At 36.8% G+C, this 26088-nt stretch overlaps 1 protein-coding gene and 1 long non-coding RNA gene across 15 annotated transcripts in view; both read right to left on the minus strand.

Moving 5' to 3' along the window:
* ptprsa (protein tyrosine phosphatase receptor type Sa) overlaps positions 1–5936 on the minus strand; it is a 202554-nt gene extending 196618 nt beyond the window's left edge. For all 14 annotated transcript variants that reach the window (XM_051907932.1, XM_051907928.1, XM_051907929.1 and 11 more), the window contains exon 1: positions 5772–5936. The gene's annotated coding sequence lies outside the window, so the exon portion shown is untranslated. The remainder of the gene's footprint in view (positions 1–5771) is intronic.
* A 4220-nt stretch (positions 5937–10156) lies between these two features.
* LOC127521391 (uncharacterized) lies at positions 10157–23908 on the minus strand. The gene is made up of 3 exons (XR_007932344.1): positions 23706–23908; positions 21800–21901; positions 10157–11350 (listed from the first exon to the last, which is right to left on the minus strand). It is a non-coding gene; the product is annotated as an uncharacterized LOC127521391 (long non-coding RNA).
* Between the last annotated feature and the right edge of the window lie 2180 nt (positions 23909–26088).

The raw sequence follows: 26088 nt of genomic DNA on the forward strand, positions 1-26088 counted from the left end.
AACCCATTTTTGGTCTCATTCCAAACAATTCACTGCTACACATTATTCTACAGACAAAAAAATAAATAGTTGCCTTTCATTAAAATGCAACTTTTCTCACCTCTAAAACGACTTTCCTTCTCTGATGACATCATCAAGTCCATTTATGCAAATTGTGACGTGATTCACAGACAAACCCCGCCCCCTTTATAACTGATGACGTGCTTTGTCAAGATAATTATTCCCTGCTTGTCTTGTTGACCCTTACACTACGGTTGAACTTGGATCCGCCTGAAGCGTTTATATTCCCAGAGGTGCGAAACACTCTTTCTCCATCTTGTCTGACACCGCGGCCCATCATTCTTTTATACGCACCCGTAGCTCCTGCAGGCCCCCTGTGCGAGCGCAGGTACACATCAAACCCATTAAAGTGTCAGGCTCCAACGCATAAAGGCTGAAGCCTTCCTGGAAACGCCAGCAAAGGCTAAATTCTGCTACGAACAAGCAGGAGGTCCGAGTATAAGAGCCCAGACTCTTTACTGTCAGCTCATACTAGTGTAAAAGCACATTCTGCACATGCACTGCAAGCAAATGATACACTCACACACGGCGACCACTGAGAGACGGACGAACGCACTCTGAACTTCTGCCCGTGTACTTCAGTAAGTGTGCGTTCAGACACTTGTAGTCTAAATCCTAACAGATTTGGAACACTGAAAATAAAACAAAATAAAATAAATTACATAAATATACACATAAATCAAAATAAAAAACTAAAACAAAACTAAAAAAGGTCCTCTAATCGTATAAAAAAAATCAAATAAAACTTAATATAAACATAGGCGAATAATCATAGAATAAAATAAAATAAAAATAAAATAAAATGATTTAGATCCTCTATTTGTATAAAAAAAATAAAATAAAATGTAGATCTCTTGTTTTTAAAGTACATAAATATAAATTTAATATAATCATAAAAATAAAACAACAATAAAATTAAAATAAAATTGATCTCTTAAAGTACATAAATATAATATAATCATGTAATAAAATAATATAAAAAAATCTAAAATGTTTCTATTTTTCTCCGAAATAAAATCTAATTTCTAAAGTATATATAATGTAATCATAAAATTAAATGATTTAGATCCTCTGATTAAATAAATATAAATCGCTTGTTTTTAAAATACATAAATATAAAACATAAAACAAAAATAAAATAAAATAAAATAAAATAATTTAGACCTTCAAATTGTTTAAAATAAAATATAATTGGGATCTATTGTTTCATAAATATAATTAAAATAAAACAAAAATAAAATAAAACAGTTGAGATCCTCAGATTTTATATATATATAAAAAAATAGATAAAATAATATTTAGGTCTCTTGTTTTCAAAGTACATAAATATAAATATAATATAATCATAAAACAAAATAAAAAAAAATTATTTAGATCCTCTAATTGTATAAAATAGAAAATAAAATTTAATCTCGTTTCTAAAATATAATAATAATAAAAAAAATAAATAAAACTTTCTAAAGTATATAAATCATAGGTTTTTAGCTTTTAAAATAATATTGGAAAATAATTTATTGTGAATTAATTGTTGAATACAGTTAGCAGAAAAACAAAACATGAATTGACAAGTTTGCATATTGCCATTGATGCAAAGTTTCTGCCTTTTTAGTTAAAATTTGTGTAAAAATTATTTTCATGATTTATCACAACATTTTTTCTTTTGTCAAATGAACTTCAATAATTAATGTAGTTCAGATAACATAATATTTTGAGTTTCTGTTGATTAAACCAATCGCCTTCATTGTATGAACTCAAATTTTTAATTTCAATGAACTCAAAATTTTAGGGCAACCAGGTAACTTACTTTTTTAAGTTAAACCAACACATCTTTTTTACAGTGTACAACTAACTAGTTTACATCCTCTTTCATAGTGCAGGAAAACTGAACTGAGATCAGCTGCTTTCAACAGAGTTTCTCAAGCATCATTTCTGAAGAGGAACTGAGAACATGCCGCTGTATGATAAAGCAGAGCTCCAGCGTACCGACAGCACGACTCCGAGGACACGCGTGTGAATGTGTGTGTTGTTTCACGGCCCATAATCCTCTCCTCCTGGTCATTAAGTGGCTATTTTACAGCAGGTAGTGTCATGGATTCACGGAGGCAAGCGTCGCTCTTTAAGAGCTCATGAAAAGCGCTCATCCTTATCAGCTCCAGCACAAGCACAGACCATCCGTCTTCACACAACAAGGGCTGCTGGGATACGAGAGCCGATCACAATATTCCTTAAATCATTGGCATGTTCAGACGAGCGCTGAAGGTCTGACTCTGTGATCGAGAACAGCACAGTAATTCAGTGTCAAGACACAATCTGAATGGAGGTCTGACACACTGAACAAAAACAGCTTCTCTGAAAGAGCTTCAAGGCTGAAGAGACTCAAACACACTGGAGTAATATGAGCTCTATTGTGTGTTAAAATGCACAGATCATGTCGTGCTATATCACTGCTCACGCTCTACTATACAGGGGAAAAGCAATGTCAGCTCTCAGTCAAACCGAATCACCAAATTATGACATTAACATGCCTTAATAATTAAATATTTATTTTAGAACTAAATACATTTAAACTGATATATAATAATTACAGCATTATATATATATATGCTTAAATAGCATAAATAAATAAATAAATTTCTAATAATATTTATAATATTTCTAAATAATATTCTAATATATCTATCTATATGTCTATAAAAATAAATGTGTAAAAATATATAAAAAATGTATTTTATTTTTAATAACATACATAAAATGTAAAATAATTATGAATTAATATTATTACACGAAAATAAATATAAATTTGTAAACAAAAAAATGATAATCAATGAGTTTTCTTACTTTAAAGAAATTGTTTTGTGTAAAATAATAAAATAAAAAAATAATAAAATATGGGTTGAGTGCAATACAAGATTGACAACTTCATTTTCACAACACAAACTTCAAAAAAATAAAAAATAAAATAAATAAATAGTTGCTCCTTCAGCTTACAGACATAATAGTAACTTTAAAATAAATAAATACATTAATTAATTAATTAAGTTGCTCATTGGCCTTACAGACATAATACAACACTAACCTTTAAATAAATAAATAAATAAATAAATAAATAGCTCATTGAGTTTACAGATGTTTTTCTAAAATAATAATTTTGGTAAAAATCAATCATCATTATAGTCCATTTTCTTGCATCAAATGAAAATGTACGATCGTTCAGGCAGATATTTCACTTTTTTTCCTCATTTTTCCTATATGTTTCCATCTTCCATCTATGTTTCTGAATTCAACTTGTGCGCACAACTGGAATATTGCATAAAACATTTGTGAATAAAGCAGTGTTCCCATCCAAAATCATCACTTCCTGGAAAATTGTCGCAAAATATCTGAAATAAAAAAGGAAGTTGAGGCAATCGGGGAAGAAACTGTTGCTCTTTCATCCTCCATCATAAATGACTTAAGTACAAGCCAACATTTGAGATGCTGTTATGCGATTGGTCCACTGGTTAGTCCAGTTATCCAATCACAGCCTCCGCTGAGGCAAAGTCACATGAGTTTATTGTTGCGCATTGAGGGATTGATTCAATAAATGTGTTTCCATCGTATAGTTTGAGTGCAGTCTTCTTATTGGATAAAACATTTATCAGCCTCACACAGTTTTTACGTGTTTCCATCCAGTGTTGTTTATGCGATATCCCAAAATTAGCATAAATAAATAGTTGCTCTTCGAGTTTACAAATGTTTCTGTAAAATAATAATTTCTGTAAAAAAAAAAAAAAAAAAAAAATCATTATAGCCTATTTTCTTACGTCAACAAAAACGTATGATAATTCAGAATTTTTTTTGCGTAAAATATGGGTTGAGGGCATTACGACACTGACAGCGTTTTCATTAATTAAATAAATAATACATTGCTCCTTGAGCATACAATTTTTTTTTGTAAAATAATTTTAGAAAATAATAGGCTAATCAGTTGTGTTACGTCATCAGTTTTTCCTCCAATAACAAGCGCGGTTATCCGGCGACTGTATCAGTGGCTGCTGTAGATCAATCCGCGCGCGCTGGAGCGATAGAGGGCCTCTGGGAGCGCTGCGTAAATAACACAATGTCCATTCAAGCAGCAACGACAAGCATTTTCATACATAAGGAATGACAGGTACTTATCCCACTTTGCTGCCGGGAGAACTAGGCGCAAATCAAAAGACAAATCCGACTACTATATTCATCGCCGGGCCGCCATGCTGCGCGCGGGAGACTACAATACAAGTACACTTGATTCAGCCTTTGGCACTGACCCGAAGCCTATAAATGGACTGAAATGTCCTGCAGGGAAGCCAAACGAGCTCCTCGGGCGAAGAGAGCTCGCTTTATCAGGACGCGTTCTGAAATAAAGAGCAGGGAAATCCTTCAAGATTTTAGCCTAGATGGCGGGAGTTTTACCTGTGGAAATGAGCAAAATCTCCCTTGAGAGACTTTTAGAGACACACTTATACTATTAGAGAGACTAAACAAACATTCTAAACCAATCAAGTGCGATGCGATTCACTTCAGATGATGATGTAAGTCCATAAAGGGGTGTGGCTTTGAATTACTCTACTGTCAAGCCTCATTTTATGCAAATACAGCGCGCGTGCACACACACGCCGTTCCCATCGGGTTCCCGGCTGTAAACCACACCACTCCGAGAAGGCATGTCCATTACTGTGCAAAAATACAAATCCATCCGTCATGAAATATTAAAGACGGAGCAGAATGACCCGCGGAGGAGACGAGAACACCCTTCCTTCAACTCGTGTACCAGACACTGATTCATAAACATCTATCACTGCTATCGACATATTCAAGACTGGAGGGACTAAATGCCAATGTTTAGTCAATGAAAACTCATATTCTGAATATTGGTTCCCATCAGCCTGAACTGATCTACTCAATCTCACAATTAGTGCAGCCACAATAAAATATAATGAACATTTCACATTGACAAGCCAGATTTTACAATAAAATATCAGTGCATATATTTACATACTATAGACAATATGCACAATACACTAATTAGAAGATAAAAACATTTATTTTCTCCAGTTTTGCAACTGATTTCTAAACTCACAGATATTCATAAATCATTCATAAAATGTAAATCGCGCTTAAAGACGCAGGTCTCTTACTTTGGAGATGAAATCATCTGCTGAAACAATATCTGCATGTGATTATAATAATTTCGTACGCTGAAATGAGGTAGTTTTCAGCAGGTGGGCATCGCCGAACTGAATCTCCTGAAAGATCGTGTGCATGTCCAGATCAGATGCATAAACACACAGCACTAGTTTCATTAGAAATATGCTGAACTCAACACGTCCCCGTACTTGAAATCAGATATACGCGGCTGGCACGCGCACGGTGGCATCAATTCTCAGTTTACACAAGCGAGGCTTTGGGTTCTGGAGGGGAGGATGACTGTCCCACGGACTTGAGCTGGCAAATACAACCCCCGAAAAACAGAGAAACGCGCTGTAAAGTCTTAAAATGAATCAAAACTGACTTTATTCTTAATGCGCAAAACGCGTCTGGAGCGCAAACTGCGCACTGGGCACCACCTTCTCCACGCGCTTCAAAATATCCCCACACTTCAGTTCAAGTGGATAAGAACGGGCGTTTGATTTCCAATCATTTCTGACATTCAAATTAAGTGGGTGCTGTCACATTTCAACTGCTCTTACCTTGTTTTAACGAGCGCGTTCCTGTGTTCTCCCTGATTCTGCACGCGCAAAACCCCCTTACATCTTCATGAGCATCGCGCGAAGGAATAAAGAATGATAATAATCCAAGGAGAGGGCAGATCCAAGGAGATAGAGAGAGCTCCGGGTGTGGACGGCGGCGAATAACGGTTTAAATCCCCCGGATAGCGCTGCGTCTCGCTCGGCGCGTCTGATTTCAAGCTCCGCTCCGGAGAAACCACAGCTGTGCGCGCTGAGGAGAGCTGGAGGGTGACGTCATGGACACGCCCACCCCCCCTTTCTCTCTCTCACTCTCTCTCCTGCGCTCTCTCAGTCTCGGACTCCGCCCATCCCTTATAAGATGCTTGTTCTGACTCCGCCCCTTTCAGTAACGCGCTGACTCCGGCCACGCCTCTTTAGACTCCTCTGAAGGGATTAATCGCGTGAAGAAATGTCCATTTCACTTCTAATTTTTGTTAATTTTTCATTTTTTTCTCAATTAGGATTCTTATTAGATATATATGAATGTAATACAGTGACACATCTTTATGGGCATAACTATTATATTTTTTTCAGAAAAATAAGCATATTTTATATAAATATAATGTATTATTATATTTCATATTAATATAATTATCATTTAAAATAAATTAATGAATTTAAACAATTTTAATAATAATTTGCAAACATAATGCTGTCAAATGTATTAATTGCAATTAATCGCATCTAACAAAAAAGTTTGTGTATGTATATATATATATATATATATATATATATACACACACACACAATTTTGTTACATGCGATTAATCACGATTAATAGATTTGACAGCACTAAAAAATAATTTCATACTTTTTTCACAGTACAGTAATGAGAATGAGATTTTTTTGATTAAAGTAATAAGGACTTTACTCTAAAAACAGAATGGTAATGTAAAAACACTAAAGTAAAAATATTAACAGGTTAAAATATTTATTGTAAAAAATTATAATAATAGATTTAACAGCACATTTCATGTAATTTTTGTATAAAATATTGTTAAAAAAACAGCTAATAAGCCATGATGTATACATTATACAAATAATATTAATTTAATAATTTAATAATACTTTTTAAATAATAAAAAAATAATAATAATTTGCAAAAAATCTATTTTTTTTATAACATTACAGTAATGAGAATGAGATTTTTAATATTAAAATAAAAACTCAAAGTAAAAATGCTACAGTAAAACTATTAAAAATTATTGTAAAAATGTTTAAAAATGATTATAATATTTAACAGCTCATTACATGTAATATTTATATGAAATACTGTAAGTGTATTTATAATTTTGAATTTTCTTTTGATTTTAGGGTGAAATCTAGGTGTTTTATGCCATGCTGTAATTACCCTAATTATGAGATTGTAAAAAGCATTCATGTGCTTGTAGAACTCGTAATTACAGCTTGTGAACTGGGAATTTTTGGAGAGCTCCTACTTGTACCACCTGACCGCTGCAGATTTAGAAATGCATAATTCCCAGACGTGAACAGCTTTGAGTCAAACGTCACGTGTTGTCATCTGTAAATTACGGTTATAACGACATGCAGTATGTTACCCACCAAAATTCAAAAGCGCCAAAATCGAAATCAAAGTGCATTATGGGTGTTGAAGTTTTTGGCAAAAGAGAACACCACAGCCTTTTTTCACTGTTTTCTCTAGTCATGTGGGAATGGGTTAATAACCAAGTTTTATTAAAAGCCAGTGGTGAATTCCCCCCTTTAAGACAAATAAGAAAACTACAGATTCAGGGGTTTATAAAGAGTAGATTCAGTCTGGAGCTGGTAGAGGGACAGAAAGAAGACAGGATGGGACGAGTCACCAAAGTTTTCACGGTGACCTCTCGACTTCCAACAACTTCATAAAGGCATATTCTTAGCCTCTTCTGTCTGATACATACCTATGCCACGCGTGTGGGTTGCCACACTTGGCGTGAGAGCCAAACTTAGCCTGAGCGGAGGCCAGTCGGCACCAGAACGCCTTGGCAACCAGAAAATCTTCTGCAGTTTGAATCCTCCACAGCAGCCGCAAAAAAAACCTTCTCCTGCCATTTTGCCAACTGTTACACAACACTCTCTTCCGTTTCAGTCCGATTTCATGATTCATTTACACTTTTGAAAGGGATACCCTGAAGGCTTCTCCTTCTTCTTACAACTAAATCTCTCGTCCTTCTCTTTACTGATCCGTCACAAAGCGGCTCCGGTTTGCAGGCTCGTCACTCTGATTTAACGATAAGTGTTCGGGGAGCTCGAGGTGACTGGAGTAAAAGCCAAAAAGAGTCAAAAACAGCGTCGATCAAACAGTTGCTGTCAGTTCATTAGCTAACATGAGCGATCGCTAACCCAACAGTAGCTTTACGGGCTAATGGACAGACTGAGCTTTCTGTAGCTTCTCTGCATTACTGCGCTTATGGCATTCTGGGATATCTACGGCAACTGTCTAACGGATGGCACAAGTAGGCGAGGGTGCTAAACTCTGACAGAAAACGGAGGCACTTCCTTCTGTCGGCGGATGGCTTGCAATCTTATGCATAACGGCAAAAAAAACTAACACCATCCCCACAGCCACACTAATACTATAAATACCTTGTGCAATGCGGCACCATGAATAATCAGCTCAATGTACTCTGAAGCAGCACATATGAAAGTTAAAATACGCTTTTTAAGCTTGCTACATATTATATGTTAGCAGCGTTTGCTAATGCTAGCTCACAATTAGAAACTGAAACAAACCCCTATACCAAAACTGATAACCCTAAAACCATAAGTATTACATTTGAGCACAACTTGTCGCACAAAACATGTCATACTTTAAGTGCTGAATGTGAGTTTTAAGTACCCATTGTATGTTATTAGCTTGTTTGCTAACACTAGCTCAAAATTAGAAACTGAAACAAACCCCTTTACTGAAACTCGTAACCCTTAAAGAAATCCCAAAGTAGTACATTATGAGCATAACTTGTTGTACAAAACGTCATACTTAAATGCTGAATGTGAGTTAAGTACACATTGTATGTTATTAGCTTGTTTGCTAATGCTAGCTCACAATTAGAAACTAAAACAAACCCCTATACCGAAACTCGTTACCCTAAAACGCTAAGTATTACATATTGAGCATAACTTGTTGCACAAAACATGTTGTACTTTAAGTGCTAAATGTGAGTTTTACATTGTATGTTATTAGCTTGTTTGCTAATGCTAACTCGTAATTAGAAACTGAAACTAACCCCTATTTTGAAACTGATAACCCTAAAAACCCTAAGTATTACAGTTTGAGCATAACTTGTCGCCAAAACAATGTCATACTTTAAGTGTTGAATGTGTTTTAAGCACTCATTGTATGTTATTAGCTTGTTCGCTAACACTAGCTTACAATTGGAAACTGAAACAAACCCCTATACTGAAACTCATAACCCTAAAACCCTAAGTATTACATTTTGAGCATAACTTGCCGCACAAAACATGTCATACTTCAAGTGCTAAATATGAGTTTTGAGTATGTTATTAGCGTGTTTGCTAATGTTAACATGCAATTACAAACTGTAACAAACCCGCAAGTGGAGCGTAACTTGTCACACCAAACGTCATGCTTTTTTAAGTGTCTAGTGTGAGTTTTAAAGTACCCATTATATGTCATTAACATGTTTGCTAACGCTGACTTGCGTTTAGAAGCAGGAACAAACCCAGAACTCAAATTACGACATGTTTGGTGCAACAAGTTACGCTCCAATGTACATTTAAAGTGTTCAGAAGTAGTTTTAAGTACTCATTGTATTTTATTAGCTTGTTTGCTAATGCTAGCTCACAATTAAAAGCTGAAACAAACCCCTATACCGAAACTCGTAACCCTAAAACCATTACATTTGGAGCATTACATGTCGTACTTTAAGTGCTGAATGTGATTTTTAAGTACCCTATGTTATTAGCATGTTGGCTAATGCTAACTTGAAGTTAGAAATAACTCATAGTATTACTTAGTAGGTGCAACAATTTATGCCTCAAATGTAATACTTTAAGTGACCAAAAACAGTTTAAGTACCCATTGTATGCTATTAGCATATTTGCTAATGCTAACCTTAAGTATGTTATAAACATCTTTGCTAATACTAACATGTGGTTAGAAATAGGAAAAAAAAACTAATTTAAATTACGATGCATTTGGTGCAACAAGTTATACTCCAAATGAAATACTTAACGTGCCTAAAAGGAGTTTTAAATACGCACTAGTTAGCATGTTTGCTAACTTGTTGACATGTTGCATCAAACAATCAATCAGCAGTAAGGGACCTATACACTCATTAGAGGGGAGGTGCCTGTGTTGCATGATGTGTTTGTGAATTTGGGGGCGGAGCTATCAAAATAGGGGTGTGATCCGTTTGAGTAGGGGCGTGTTTGTTTTAGTGACTTCAAATATCAACAGTGTTTCTCAGAAATTGCTTACTGCACCTTTAAGTGAGTGAACTTACACAATTCTTCACTGGCGGACGATAAAACAAGCGTAAACAACAAACAACGTGCACTGAATGAGAAATTCGAGCTATATCTACAGACCAGAATATCACAGTTTTTTTTTTACACTCAGGCCACCTGGAAACCGCCCAGAACAACTTAATATCTGCTAAAAACCATTCAGAAGCAACCATTTTTGGAAACCAACTAGGATATTCAAGCATTGTAAGTTTTGCACCTGCAAGGAGCACAAACCTTGTATTTCTCATCTGCATTCTTCATAGTTTTGCCCATGTGATAATTTGCAGATTTTAAAACTCCGCTGACTTGATCTAATTGGGCCGAATTGTAAAAAATAGATGCTCTGAAACACACACACAAAAAAAAAAATCAACCTGTCACCTCCGCAACGAGAGCTTCTCCCGGGACCAGCTGTTATGTGATGTCTTGACAAGTCTTTCAACATTAGTTTCCACTTCATGTTTTTATATATCTCTTCATAAGAGATGTTTGCGCTAGATGTACGCCCACCCCAAGGGTAGTGTGCTGAATATAGCAGCCAATGATGAACTTCTTAATGAGTGTCGGTTGCTATGAAACAACAGTTGGTTAATTGTTAATTCACGCCTGGCACTAAGACGGCAATGTGGGCTGACTCTTGTCGACGTATGTGATTCAGACGATGGTAAGTATAGCTTGTGTCACATCACATGTATTCATGTATGTACATGGTGTTCTGAGCGCAATCACTACACTAATTTTGCCGTTACTTAGTAGTGTTCAATAACTCAGTCATGTAGAAAGATCAGGAAGCCACCAAAATTGCGTCGGTTACACATATCCAGGCAAGCTGTAGCTTGGTTTCTGTCCGTGTCTCTGTGCTGAACTACCAGACCTGATTTACTACTCCGCTGCCATGTTGGCGCCAATTGAAAGTGGCAGAGGAGGCCGCAGCTGAATCCTAATGACGGAGCTGATTGCAGCGCCGCTGTGGGGGAGATCTGGACGAGAAACGCTCAGCCGTTACTGGAGACCACCGGCGTCTTCATCCACAGCGCTGGCGTCACGGTGTCACACTGATGTCATCATCGCTGAGAGAAAGACATCAATAGTGCATTAGTTCAGCTCTTTGGGGGAATGTGTAGTTCATTTTATAATAGTTATGCATTTCATTGAAAGCACATAAACAAACCAATCCTAATAAATAAATATGATGGAGATATGAACAAATGTGTTCGTAAAAAAAATACAAGTACTTAGTACTGGGTTAGTTCACCCAAAAATGAAAATTCTGTCATTAATTAAGTACCTCCTGTCGTTCCACACCCGTAAGACCTTTGTTCATCTTCAGAACACAAATTGAGATATTTTTGATGAAATTCGATGGCTCAGTGAGGCCTGCATCGCAATAACACTCCCTTTTTCAATGTCCAGAAAGCTACTAAAAACATATTTAAAACAGTTCATGTGACTACAGTGGTTCAACTTTAATATTATAAAGCGACGAGAATACGTTTTGTGTGCCAAAAATAACAAAATAGCGACTTTATTCAACAATATCTAGTGATGGGCGATTTCAAAACACTGCTTAATGAAGCTCTGAAGCTTAACGAATCATTTGTTTCGAATTAGTGGTTCGGATCGCGTATCAATCTGCCAAAGTCACGTGAACTATTGAAGTTTCAAAACACTTATGACGTAACAAAGCCTCGTTTACTGAAATCATGGTTTTGGCGCTCTGAACCACTGATTCAAAACAAAAGATTCGTAAAGCTTTGAAGGTTCATGAAGCAGTGTTTTGAAATCGCCCATCACTAGATATTGTTGAATAAAGTCACTATTTTGTTATTTTTGGCGCACAAAACGTATTCTCGTCGCTTTATAATATTACATTTGAATCACTGTAGTCACATGAACTGTTTTAAATATGTTTTTAGTAGCTTTCTAGACATTGAAAAAGGGAGTGTTATTGATGGCGATGCAGGCCTCACTGAGCCATCGGATTTTTATCAAAAATATCTTAATTTGTGTTCTGAAGATGAACGAAGGTCTTACGGGTGTGGAACGACATGAGGGTGAGTAATTAATGACAGAATTTTCATTTTTGGGTGAACGAACCCTTTAACCACAGTAAAATTAAGAAAGAGAAAGGTTAAAGGTTAATTAAAATAAAAAAAACTATTAATTTATTTTTAAGTTAACCAAATTAGACGATGTTTAAATTAATATTTTTAATAAACGCTTACTATTAAAATTAATTTTATTTGATTAAAAAAAAAAAAAAAACACGAAAAAAAATAAGTTTTAAATGATATCAAATTTTAAATGAATAAATAAATACAGGATTTGTAACTCTTTGAACAAATCTGCAATAATGGCTTAGAATACATACATACGTACATACATACATAAATAAGTCAATAAATAGGGGTATGTTTACACGATAAAGATGTACTGAAAACGGAAATGTTTTTCCTTTGCCTTTTTCGCGTACAGAGGATAACGTTGTTAAAACTCCCGTTCACATGGACGAAACGACTAAAAACACTGTATTCTGTTGCCAGGCCAGTAGATGGCGATGTCACTTTGTAAAGAAACACTACACACCTATAGACTGAACATGTAACACACATGAGCATGATGTCATTGTTTTCACAAATTCACGTTTTTGCAGTTTACTCAAAGACGATAACGGTATCGTTTTCAAAAACTTGCACTTTGAAACCCATTTTCAAAAGTTTGCATTTTTTTTAGGCACCCTAAACGCAGTTGTCGTGTAAACGAACGGCCAAAACGCATAAAAAGTTTTACGTTTTTAGTTAAAAATTGTGTAATGTAAATGGCCTCTAAATAAATATTGGATGGATACCTGAACAAATCTGCAATAATGGTTTAAATAAATAAATGAATAACTTATTAAATAAATTCAATCAAATATGATATCAGGTATGTGTAACTCTTTGAACAAATATGCCATTAAGGCTTAAATATTTTTTTTTAATTTTAAATGCATTTTATATATATAAAATATAAAAAACTTTCCTGAATACTTCAGGGTGCTTTATGCCACAAACAGCCAAATTCCTCCATAACATCCATACAAACTAGATTTATCCATTTAAATGGTTTACATTTAGCAAAATCACTGAAAAGCCAAAATCCTCACAAGGCCAATGAAATCTATTTATACGCTGAAAATCCAGACAAAGATATAAAAAGGCAACATAATGAAGATTCAAGCGTTGAGCCAAACGCAGTTGAACTAAGTACACACTCATCAGTGAACACTAACACTTCATTTGCGCTGAACAGGAAATCAATAAGCGACTAGGAAGGATGTCCTCCATTTCCATGAGTGGAATAGGTCACGCCAATTAATAGTCTGCAAAGTATCGCTGGAGATCAGGTGAAGCACATTCATGTTTCGCAAACGCATTAACAGCTGACAATATCTGATGCATTACGGAAAATAGCCAACGTCATGACGATGATGGTCAATATTGATTGGCTTTGACTTTAAACATCTGAAAAATCCCATTTGAACCCTGCGATCTGCCATTGAGCATCAACGCAAGGTGACTTTAGATAAATGCATCTGCTAAATGACAATGTGCTGTGTTTCCTAAAATATCTTGACATCCACAATCATTCAGCTGCATTGCAGTGCATAAAAACTGTCAAAACATAAGATTATGTTCCTGAACATCCAGATCAAGACTATTGAAGCACATGGCGTATGTGACAGGCGTTGTTGGAGATGTCAGGTCCTGGGATAAAGCCGTTTTTATTGGGCAATGAGTAAAGGTCTTATCAGTGGCACTGTAAGTTGAGAGAGGATGTGAGCTGCGATTGATCCTCCAGTGAATGGCACTGTGCCCAGATATACATCACAATGTCAGGAAAATCAGTGTACGGCTACCAGAATTAGAGCTACAGTATGTGACGGACAGTTTTACTCACCTGCTTCCAGTGGCTGGCTGCCAGGGTGTTGAATAAAAAAAAAAAAGACTGGTTGTCAGTCAGTTGCAATGCAGTTGCTATGGTTTACATACATTATAAATAAAAAATAAATACAGAAATTAAAAGTTGTAGGTTTATTCACTTGTTTTATATGTGAAAATGGTGCATCTGATCACTTAAAGTAACAGCTCATCCCTCCTCAACAACACACAATCTGAGGAATCATTCAAACGCGCACACTCAACCTTCGCAAACGTCACTAATAATATAAACATGGTGAATCAATCCTACAATAGCATTCATTCTCAATATCGCTCCGGCAGCGTTTAACACATTTTAATGCACCGAACAGACTTCAGGTCGGTAGACAGTTTTTTCTGTAATTATGCAGGCATAGCTGGGCGTACGTGGTATTTGGGGAATCAAAGAGTCCATTTTATAGCTCACTAGCTTTGGATGAATTCATAAGCGTTCGGCGAGACTCCCGCACTGTCCACTCCCTTCAGACTTCAACAGAATCTTATATAAATTCATGAGCTCCTTTATTCTCTCTGTCTCTTAGACTAGGAGGGTTGGGACGCTGTTATTTTGTCCCCGTTGTATGGTAAATGCACATAGGCCTATACTTCACATGGAATAAAAGATGCCTTTTCATATAGTCCATTAGAAGGGCGACCGCTGAGCAAAGCCTGTTATGATCCAGTGAACCGCGTTGAGACGAAGAGAATATGAGCCTCAAACCATTGTGAAATAATATAGGAAAAAAAATGCTAATTCTTTACTTTGTTTGTTGTTATTAGTGCCATTTGCCTAGGCAAGCATCGCTATTGGTATTTCTTCTTCAGTTGTACAAGCACAACTGCCAGTCTCAGGGCTTCCAAATCAACAGTGCTCATCTTACTGGATCTGTCTGCTGCTTTTGACACAGTTAACCACCAGATCCTCCTGTCAACCCTCATGATGAAGGGCATCTCAGGAACTGCACTCCAATGGTTCAAGTCTTACCTCTCAGGTAGGTCCTTCAGGGTATCTTGGAGGGGTGAGATGTCCAAGTCGCAACATCTAGCTACTGGGGTACCTCAGGGCTCAGTGCTTGGACCACTTCTCTTTTCCAACTACATGTCATCGCTAGGATCTGTCATTCAGAAATATGTTTTTTCTATCACTGCTATGCTGATGACACACCACTCTACCTCTCACTCCAGCCAGATGAACCCACGGTAACTGCTCGTATCACAGCCTGCCTGACAGACATTTCTTGCTTGATGAAGGACCACCACCTTCAACTCAACCTTGCGCAGACTGAACTGCTTGTGGTATCAGCCAACCCAACACTTAATTTAGGTTCGTCAACCATAACTCCTTCCAGGACAGCCAGGAACCTTGAAGTTGTGACTGATGATCAGTTAAACTTCACAGACCACATTGCTACAACGGTCCAGTTCTGCAGATTTGCCTTATAGAACATTTCTATCAGGGCACTCCACACAACTTCTCGTCCAAGCTCTTGTTCTATCCAGACTGGACTACTGTAATGCTCTCTTGGCAGCCCTTCCAGCATGTACTGTCAAGCCTCAGACCACCTCAACAGACACATAGCATGTTAACACCTTAGCAACCACATAGCAATGGGCTAAAACCACCCAGAACACCGTAGCAACCACATAATGTGGTTAAAAAAACAACAACAAAAAAAAACCACCTTAGCTATGGGTTAAAACCACCTAGAATACCTTAGAAACCACTTAGCATCAGGTTAAAACTACCTAGAACACCTTAGCAACAACATAATGTGTTAAAACTACCTACAACACCTTAGCAAAACCACCTAGAACACCTTAGCAACCACATAGCAACAGGTTAAAAGTACCCGGAACACCTTAGCAACCACATAATGTGCTAAAAACAACCAAAACACCTTAGCAATGGGTTAAAACCACCTAGAACACCTTAGCAACCACATAGCAACAGGTTAAAACTACCCAGAACACCTTAGCAACCACATAATGTGCTAAAAACAACCAAAACACCTTAGCAATGGGTTAAAACCACCTAGAACACCTTAGTAACCACACAGCAACAGGCTAAAAGTACCCCGGACACCTTAGCAACCACATAATGTGCTAAAAAACAACCAAAACACCGTAGCAATGGGTTAAAACCACCTAGAACACCTTAGTAACCACATAGCAACAGGCTAAAAGTACCTGGGACACCTTAGCAACCACGCAATGTGCTAAAAACAAATAAAACACCTTAGCAATGGGTTAAAACCACCTAGAACACCTTAGCAACCACATATCAACAGGTTAAAAGTACCCAGAACACCTTAGCAACCACATAATGTGCTAAAAACAAATAAAACACCTTAGCAATGGGTTAAAACCACATATAACTCCTTAGCAACCACAAAGCAACAGGTTAAAACTACCCAGAACACCTTAGCAGCAACATAATGTGCTAAAAAAACAACCAAAATCCCTTACCAATGGGTTAAAACCCACCTAGAACACCTTAGCAACCACATAGCAATGGGTTAAAACCACCCAGAACACCTTAGCAACAACATAGCAACAGGTTAAAACTACCCAGAACATCTTAGCAACCACATAATGTGCTAGAAAACAACCAAAACACCGTAGCAATGGGTTAAAACCACCTAGAATACCTTAGTAACCACATAGCAACAGGCTAAAAGTATCTGGGACACCTTAGCAACCACGTAATGTGCTAAAAACAACCTACAGTACAACACCTTAGCAACCACATAGCAGCATGTTACTTTTCTTCATTATGATGACTTTCTACAACAAAAGGTTTTAATTCAGAAATACATGAATAGGTCTGGACAAAACATGAGTGGGATAAAACCATCCAAAACACCTTAGTAACCACATAGCAATGGGTTAAAACCACCTAGAACACCTTAGCAACCACACAGCAACAGGTTAAAAGTATCCGGAACACCTTAGCAACCACATAATGTGCTAAAAACAACCAAAACACCATAGCAATGGGTTAAAACCACCTAGAACACCTTAGTAACCACATAGCAACAGGCTAAAAGTATCTGGGACACCTTATCAACCACGTAATGTGCTAAAAACAACCAAAATACATTAGCAATGGGTTAAAACCACCTAGACCACCTTAGTAACCACATAGCAACAGGTTAAAACTACAGAACATCTTAGCAACCACATAATGTGCTAAAAACAACCAAAACACTGTAGCAATGGGTTAAAACCACCTAGAACACCTTAGTAATCACATAGCAACAGGCTAAAAGTATCCGGAACACCTTAGCAACCATATAATGTGCTAAAAACAACCAAAACACTTTAGCAATGGGTTAAAACCACATAGAACACCTTAGCAACCACATAGCAACAGGTTAAAACTAACCAGAACATCTTAACAACAACATAATGTGCTAAAACTACCTACAAAACCTTAGCAACCACATAGCAGCGTTTCTTTTCTTTATTATTTTGACTTTTTACAACAAAAGGTTTTAACTCAGAAATGTAAAAAAAATTATAATACATGAATAGGTCTGGGCAAAACTTGAGTGTCACATCACTGACCCTTAATCGTTTGAAAAGAAAGTCAATCTGAGTTCTGCTAAAACAGATTTTACTAATAATTTTTCTCCTGACCCACCCAGAAACCATAGAAACCACATAGGAACATGTTAAAAAGGACCCAAAACACCTTAGCAATCAATCAGCAACACCAACGCCATAGTTTTGCATGGGGAAGCACACTAAAAATAGTTTCAATCTGTGATTTTTAAGCTAATGGTTCACAGCGTTCTCCAGAAATGACAGCAAAAGCAACAAGGAGTTGTTTCACAAGCGCTGACGGCTTTTCTCCGAGGACTGTCAGCGCACTGCATACAAGTACACGTCCAAAACAAACAACATTAAGGCCTTGGTGAAGAAAAATTCTATACTGAGAAGATGTTTCTAGAAAAAATTCTCTGTCTGCCTTTCATGCTCGAGTGACTTTGAATAAAAGCTTGTCTGCTGCTTTATAGAGCTACACAATGTTTAATTAAGGTTGCAACAAGAGTCCCGACGCTGTCGAATTCTTATAAAAATCATTGTTTTGTTACTGTGCCAAAGGGATTTTACTGCAGACGAGGCACCAAACAGACTTATGAGACTCCAGCAAACTTAAAGAAGTCTCTCAGTAGCGCCTCACAAATCTCACGGTGCTGACGGTCTGTAAGCTGTTCACCCGCTCGACATCAGCAGTGATTACATGTCAAGAGCTTCTTAAAAATGCACAATATTACATCAGGTTAGTGTTCATCATGAAGCTGCTTTATCCTGCATGCTGCACATCACTGAGCCTGAGGAGAAAAGATGATATACAACTAAAACAACAAATATGGGAAAACTGCTTTGAAAACAGTCATTATTTTAGTAAATATATACTAAATACTAATAAATATATATAACTGACTATTAATTATAATAAATGCTGTTGATGGAAACCTGTTTGAAAACAGTAATTTGAGTAAAAATGTGTGTGTAACATTATGACCACCTTCTTAATATTATGTTCGTCCTCCTTTTGCTGCCAAAACAGCCCTGACCCTGTCGAAGGCATGGACTCCTCTAGACCCCTGAAGGTGTGCTGTGGTATCTGCACCAAGATGTTAGCAGCAGATCCTTTAAGTCCTGTAAGTTGTGAGGTGGAGCCTCCATGGATCGGACTTGTTTGTTCAGCACGTCCCACAGATGCTCGATTGGATTGAGATCTGGGGAATTTGGAGACCAAGTCAACACCTCAAACTCGTTGTGCTCCTCAAACCATCCACATGGATGGCAGGACCCAAGGTTTCCCAGCAGAACATTGCCCAAAGCATCACACTGGTCCAGTTCTGATGCTCACGTGTCCACTGTTGGCCCTTTCGGCAGTGGACAGGGGTCAGCATGGGCACCCTGACTGGCCTGCGGCTATGCAGCCCCATACGCAACAAACTGATGCACTGTGTATTCTGACACCTTTCTATCAGAACCAGCATTAACTTCTTGAGCAATTTCAGCTACAGTAGCTCGTCTGTTAGATCGGACCACCACCTCAATGAGCCTTGGCCGCCCATGACCCTGTCGCAGGTTCACCACTGTTCCTTCCTTGGAGCACTTTTGATAGATACTGACCACTTGCCTATTTTTTGAGGACAAAATGTTCACTTGATGGCTAATATATCATATGATACATATATATATATATATGTGTGTGTGTATAAATAATATATAATGTCATAATACACACACACACACACATTATATATATATATATAAAAAATATTATTAAATATTGAGGCCACTCAAACACAAAAGATTTTAACATACTCAATATGGTTTGAATTCAGAACATAAAAATAAAATAGAACATTTTAAATAGAAAAAAACAGGAATGCCTCTGGGGAAAAATCACTGACCCTTAATCATTTCACAAAATCAATCTGTTCAAACGTCGACCACCAAATATGTTACTAATAATGTTTCTCTTGTCACGTACTTCCTCGTTACACCACACTTCCTTAATCATTCCCAGCTGCAATAACGCATCATTAGTTATTAAAAACAGACCTGAACTTAACGAGACGAGCGTCGAGTGCAAATATAAATCTGTGGCCTCTCGGGGAAAATCCCGTCACCCGTGTCGCTCGGCGGGCGGCAGCGAATGTGACTCTTCCACAAACACCTGTCAGCCAGCGGGAACGCCGAAGCCAGCCTGCATTTCGGTCATTATTTCATTTCTCATGCTGTGCTTACATTTCGGTCTCGCCTCAGGTCATTTGGGCTTTCTTGTGTTCGGGAAAAGGTGTGACATGACGAATGAATGAAAGAGCATTAGCTGTTATTAAAACGTTACAGCTGTGGGTGCGAGAGCGGTGCTAACGCTATTCTTTTACTTCAGCTGGATGTGAGTTATGAGGGAGAAACTGAGGTGTTTTTGAAGCACGGTCAATCTGTCAGGACTGAATGCCTGTGGGTACAGAGACCTGTCAGCGAAATGACAAAATAACTTTGGCAAAGTTAGCAACAACAACATTACGTTCACTCACTGCCTTGTCATTAGCATTTGTGAACGATAGGCTAGCTGCAAACAGCGACTCATCTAATTTAAGTTAACACACACAAGCAAGCAAGTATAATTTAATAAAAAGGTCGAATTATGATATTTTTGAGACACTTACCACAGGTCAATTCACTCGGTGGCGGCCATCTTGGAAATTTTCACTGGATGCTATTTTCTACTAAGATTATGTTTCAGTTACATATTTCAAAACAGCAATAACATCTGACAACAAAACAAAGGAATTAACACATTTTGGTTTTCCACCTGAAACACTATTTTTAATGCTAATGGCTAATTTAATGGAACGGCTCTTGAATAACCAAGAGTTTCTGTTCTTTAAAGTTAGCTTAAACTCTATCAAGCTACATTATCAGTACAATATGTATGACTACTCAAACATGCTTGCTAACAGGCAAACTTTGTATTCCAAAAGGATAGCATCTGCCTTTCACAATCAAACCGGATTTCGGCATTAAAATGGTGCCAGGTCTGCACCAAAATCACATGCTAATTCACATCCTGCTACCAATTTGCTAGCCAATTAGCCGATAGCATGCAATGCTACGGTACAAAAACCTGCAGAACATTTTACTTTAAAGAGCTTCTGCTAACACCGTTTTATGAAGTAGAAATGTGAGCGCATAGGGCTAGCATGAATACATTAAACTAGTTTTGTCTCGCCTTGCCATTGATCGCTAAAACATCATTAGTCTTAGTTTTTCATGGCTGACCTCTAGAGTTCATCAGTAATTTCCCGAGGTGCACCATCTTTATGAAAAATATTGATGTTGTGATAAATGCGTGAAAACTTTTTCTATCGAAGCAAGCCTGCTAGGCTATTTTTGACTGTATTTTTTGAATCTGGAAACCTTGACAGCTGATGTTATTATGTTTGTGGCAGACATTGAAACAGACGCTTAATGTGCTTTATTATTCCACGCGCACATTAAAAGTGTGTCTCCGGGGCAATCTTTAGTCATGGCCTGGCACAGTCAAATGATAATGTCTAACATCGGATGCTAATTCGCTTTAGATGAATTCTTGTTTTGCATGAATGTGAATGATAAATTGTTTTTAAGGGCATTTAAATAAGTCGCCCATCATTAGCATTTGCGGTGAGCAACAGAACGATAACAATCAGGATTATGCGTAAAATTGTTCACACCTAGGTCAAAAATGTTTTTGTGCTACTCTAAAGGAAATAAAAAAGTTGAAATAAAAAGTGAAAATCTTATCCTTGTTTTCAGAATATATATATATATATATATATATATATATATATATATATATATATCTTAATTAATTGTTTTACATATTGATATATAATAAAATATATTTCTTTCCCCAATTTGATTTAATAAATACACTGGTACTGTAATATAATATAATATAATATAATAACATTTTAAGAGTACAGCGCCAGTAAACTTGCAGCAGAATTGGCAGGTTCTACATGACACAATCTCTCTCTGTTCACTCACGGCCTCTGTGTGAACCTCGACATGACTTCCTGTCACCCATCTTTGTTTTCCAGCATGACACCTTTTGAAGAGCTGGTTGTGGCGGAGCGCGTTCCTTCCCGCCTAAATAAAGAGAAAGGAAAGGTCACGCTTGCGTTAAAGAGTAAAGCCTGTTTCATGTGTATGTGCGCCGCTGCTTGTCTCAGTCTCTCCTCCGTTTCTTTGTTTTATATACGTCTAACCTTCAAGGCGTAATAATCTCGTCTAATCCATTCCCCTGACTGTAAACGCTCCTTATTATGTTCGGGCTGAATATTCAGTCTCCGGGGTCTCGGGTTAAATGTTTGCACAGTAAAAACGCTAGCATCGGGTCAAGATAGCGATTTATAAATATTTCTTTTGCTGTCTCTGGCGTGCCACGGCACAAATATGCATTTATACCCAATTAATTATGCAGTCGAAACGCTGCCTTCAAGTCATGTCGGAACGATCGTATTACGAGACGCGCGCGCATTACCAGCGGGAGACGCAGAGTTTTCTTTAAGCTCTGAACTTTGAGGGCATCAATGAAAGAAAGACGAAGTAAATTGGCTTTTGTCATGATTGCGTTTTCATTATCAGTGTTGACTACTGTTCACGAAGAATATACTTGACATAAAAAGTCAAAATTATGATTATATGGAAAGTCAGTTTTTATCTCATAAATATGACTTAGTATGCTATGCTAATTGTATGCTAATGATGGGCACGTGCTTCCTCATTGAGAATAATCCAGAATGAATGGAAGGTTAAAAATATGTGCATTGTACATTAGCCTATGCAATGAGAACATTTTCTGTACACATAAATGCGCAGTTAGTGAATTTGATCCAGTTTTCACTTTTCTGAGCTGAATGTAAGCCCAGTTCCAAAATCATGCTTTTGTGAATCATAATGACATAAAATGTTGAAATTATGACATATTACTACTAAGTCATGTATGAGTTGAAAAGACGAAACTGACTTAATTCACATTTATGAGATAAAAAGTCATAATTATGACATATTAAGTCATATTTATGAGATGAAAAGATGACATACTAAGTCATATTTATGAAAAATTGACTTAAAATTCACATTTATGAGATAAAAAGTCAAAATTTTGACATACTAAGTCATAATTATGACATTACAAATTAAGTTGAAATTATGACAGTGATATTCTGACTTAAAAAGTCATAATTATGACAATAAAGTCAATTATGACAGGCAAAAAGTAGATATTGGCACACACTGAGTCATATAAGATGAAACGATGAAATTGAGTTAAATTCATCTTTATGAGATAAAAAGTAATAATTATGACACTCATATTTGAGATGACAAGAAAAAAAAGGACTTAAAAAGTCATTTATGAGAAGTAAATTATGACATACTAAATCATATTTGAAATGAAAAGAAATTATGACATTAAAAAGTCAAAATTATGACATACAAAGTTATATTTATGAGATGAAAAGATGAAACTGACTTGACATTTATGAGACAAAAAGTAAATTATGACATACTAAGTCATAATTATGACATTAAAAAGTGGAAAGTTAAATTATGACATGACATAAAAGCTGACATTATAACAGTCAAATGTATATGGAACATCAATTTCGACTTAGTATGTCATAATTTTGACTTTTTATCTCATAAATATGATTTAGTATGTCAATTACATGTTATGCCAATTTTGACTTTAATCTCAATTAAGATTTAGTATGTCATAATTTAGACTTTTTAACTAATAATTATGCCTTTATATGTCAATTTAGAGTGTTTGTCATAATTTCAACTTTTTATGTCATAATTAAAAGTGTGATTTTTTTTCTTATGTGGCAGAAATGAGCTTTCATAGAATATGATTTTGCTGGAGAATAATAAATGAATAAAGCTGAACCTGCTGAGAAGTGTGAGTCATGGGTCTCCTGTCAGGACTATCAGAACAGCTTTTTCCACCTCATCATCCCACTCCATCCGTCTGTCTGTCTGCGGAGCGTCTTCGCTGAGGAACTGCGAGTCTATCCAGAGCTTCTTCGACACAAACGCTGCCCTGTCACAGCACAACACGCGTATTCACCTCTCCTTCTAAAAATAATTCGTTTATTTCCCTCGGTGCAGCCACTGCCGGACCTTCACAGGAAATGACACATACAGTACAGGCCAGAAACTTGACACCAGACATGAACTTTACAGTGAACAGGTAGTTAATAAGTGTGCAACCGTCCTGAATTTGTGCGCCAAGCACTGTCGTCATTATTGGCCAATTTCTTGAAAAGAACAGACTGAAATTTAAGCAGTTTTTTTGCGGAAAACCTTCAGAAAAATCTCAATTATGTTCGCTTGTATTCATATACATGTAATGGAACATGGATACAGCAAACATGAGTGCTAATGTGGTAAAACGCTGTACAAGTCGGAGCTCTCAGAAAATTCCCACTTTACAAGATGTAATTATGAGTTCTACAAGGACGTGAACGCTTTTTACAAGTTGGAATCTCGTAATTACGACATGACGTGAGCGCACCTTAAATACATTATTCAGGGGAACACATGACTAAGAACTAATATCCACATGACAAGACAATGAACCAATGAGAACATGACAACATAAACAAGCGGGAAACAGAGATCACATGACTGAATCACATGAGAGGAAGAGGGAGTCACATGACAGACCATGACTACAACAATATACAAAAGACATGAAAACTTGAACATAAAACTTAAAACAGACGTGACGACACGCAGCATGAAACACACCATACTTTGGCGTTCAGTTTTATTTAATAAGATAATACCGAAATCAATAGGGAATGATATGTTGAGTCAAACTAAAATGTTTATTTCATCAGAAAAGTTTCACGAATTAATGCAAGGGATGCAAAACCATTAAAATATAATTTTTCATCCCATCTAAATGTATTCCCATAACCATGTCCCTTTAGGGGCTCCGTAGAAATGATGTTCTCAACTCAATTTATGTTTGTAATGGGACGAATCTTCTGAATATTCAATGAAGGAAAGAAGTAGGGCAGGACTCATGTTTTTAAGGAAATCAAATGTACTATTAAATATGACAGAACTTACATTTTAGACTGTTCCAAAATCTACAGACTACCTTGCTAATGAATAATAAACTTTTTGTTTATTTATTATAAACTTTTTTTTATTTCAACATTTATTATAACATGTATGCTATTTATTTATTATTTATAACAACTAATTTGAGAATTTTTAGTAAATATTGTATAAATAACATTTCATTATAGCAACTTTTGCAGCCATAAAATTATAAAGCATATCAGCATTTTGTCAGTGATCGTCCACCCAGCTCTAGATATTATCATCTGCCATTGAAAATCTCATTTCCACTGCACACTAATATGAAGCGGGAAAATCCCGGCATAATAAAGTGATTTTCTGATCCGCTCATTTGTTAGCGTCGAGGTCTTGGGGTTGTTAAAGCCTGTCCTACATGTGTGCATCTCAGCATGACACCAGGTTGATCTCAGGACATTAATCACGATTCTGAATCCTCTTTAGTCCGAGACTGGGCTTAATTTTCACCCGGGAGCTCAACAAAAGGCCTTTCTCAGAAGAGTCGTCTCTTTTTCTTTCTCATTAATTTTAGGCTTCGTAATAACTTGAGGCGTATGTTGCTGTCTGGAACAATTAGGTACAGGCACAATCTCTGTCTGTATTCGGGGTAATCTTAACGGTTTTCTGCCTCGGTCAAAAGCGAAGCTCGGCCTCACAACGACGCTGTTTCATCGGCCCACCCGTAATGTGCCGTTAATGAGAGCTGAAGCAGGCAGAAAGTGAGTCCAAAGACTATAGATGTAGGTTCACTCCTATTAGTTTTGAATGAGAGAAACTGCAACGCGCAATATGGCGGAATACGTCCCGCCTTCTAAGTAAAAGAGCCAATCGCTGATTGTGTCACTGCAGCTGCCGTTAGAAGCTCCGGTTCCCATAGAAACCTGAGACTTGCGCTTAGGACTGCACATGCGCATTGGCTCGTCTAGCCTGAAAAATAAGCTTTTTTAACGGTATTTGAGCTTAAGAAACAACATTTATGGGACAGTTCATGTCAGATTTTGTTGCTGATTTGAAATTTAATTGCGAGTTATCGCCAAACAGTTTTTGAGATTTCAGGATTCCCCCATTCAAATAGATAGGACTTGGTCTTGGATGCCCGAAACAGCTGCCCGGAGGCGTTGCAAATATGGCCGCCGAGTGAACAGACTTTCCTTGAAAGGTACTTTGGTGAGTCCTTCTTT

Source organism: Ctenopharyngodon idella, chromosome 10 (assembly GCF_019924925.1).
Source record: "Ctenopharyngodon idella isolate HZGC_01 chromosome 10, HZGC01, whole genome shotgun sequence".
Classification (NCBI taxonomy): Eukaryota; Metazoa; Chordata; class Actinopteri; order Cypriniformes; family Xenocyprididae; genus Ctenopharyngodon; species Ctenopharyngodon idella.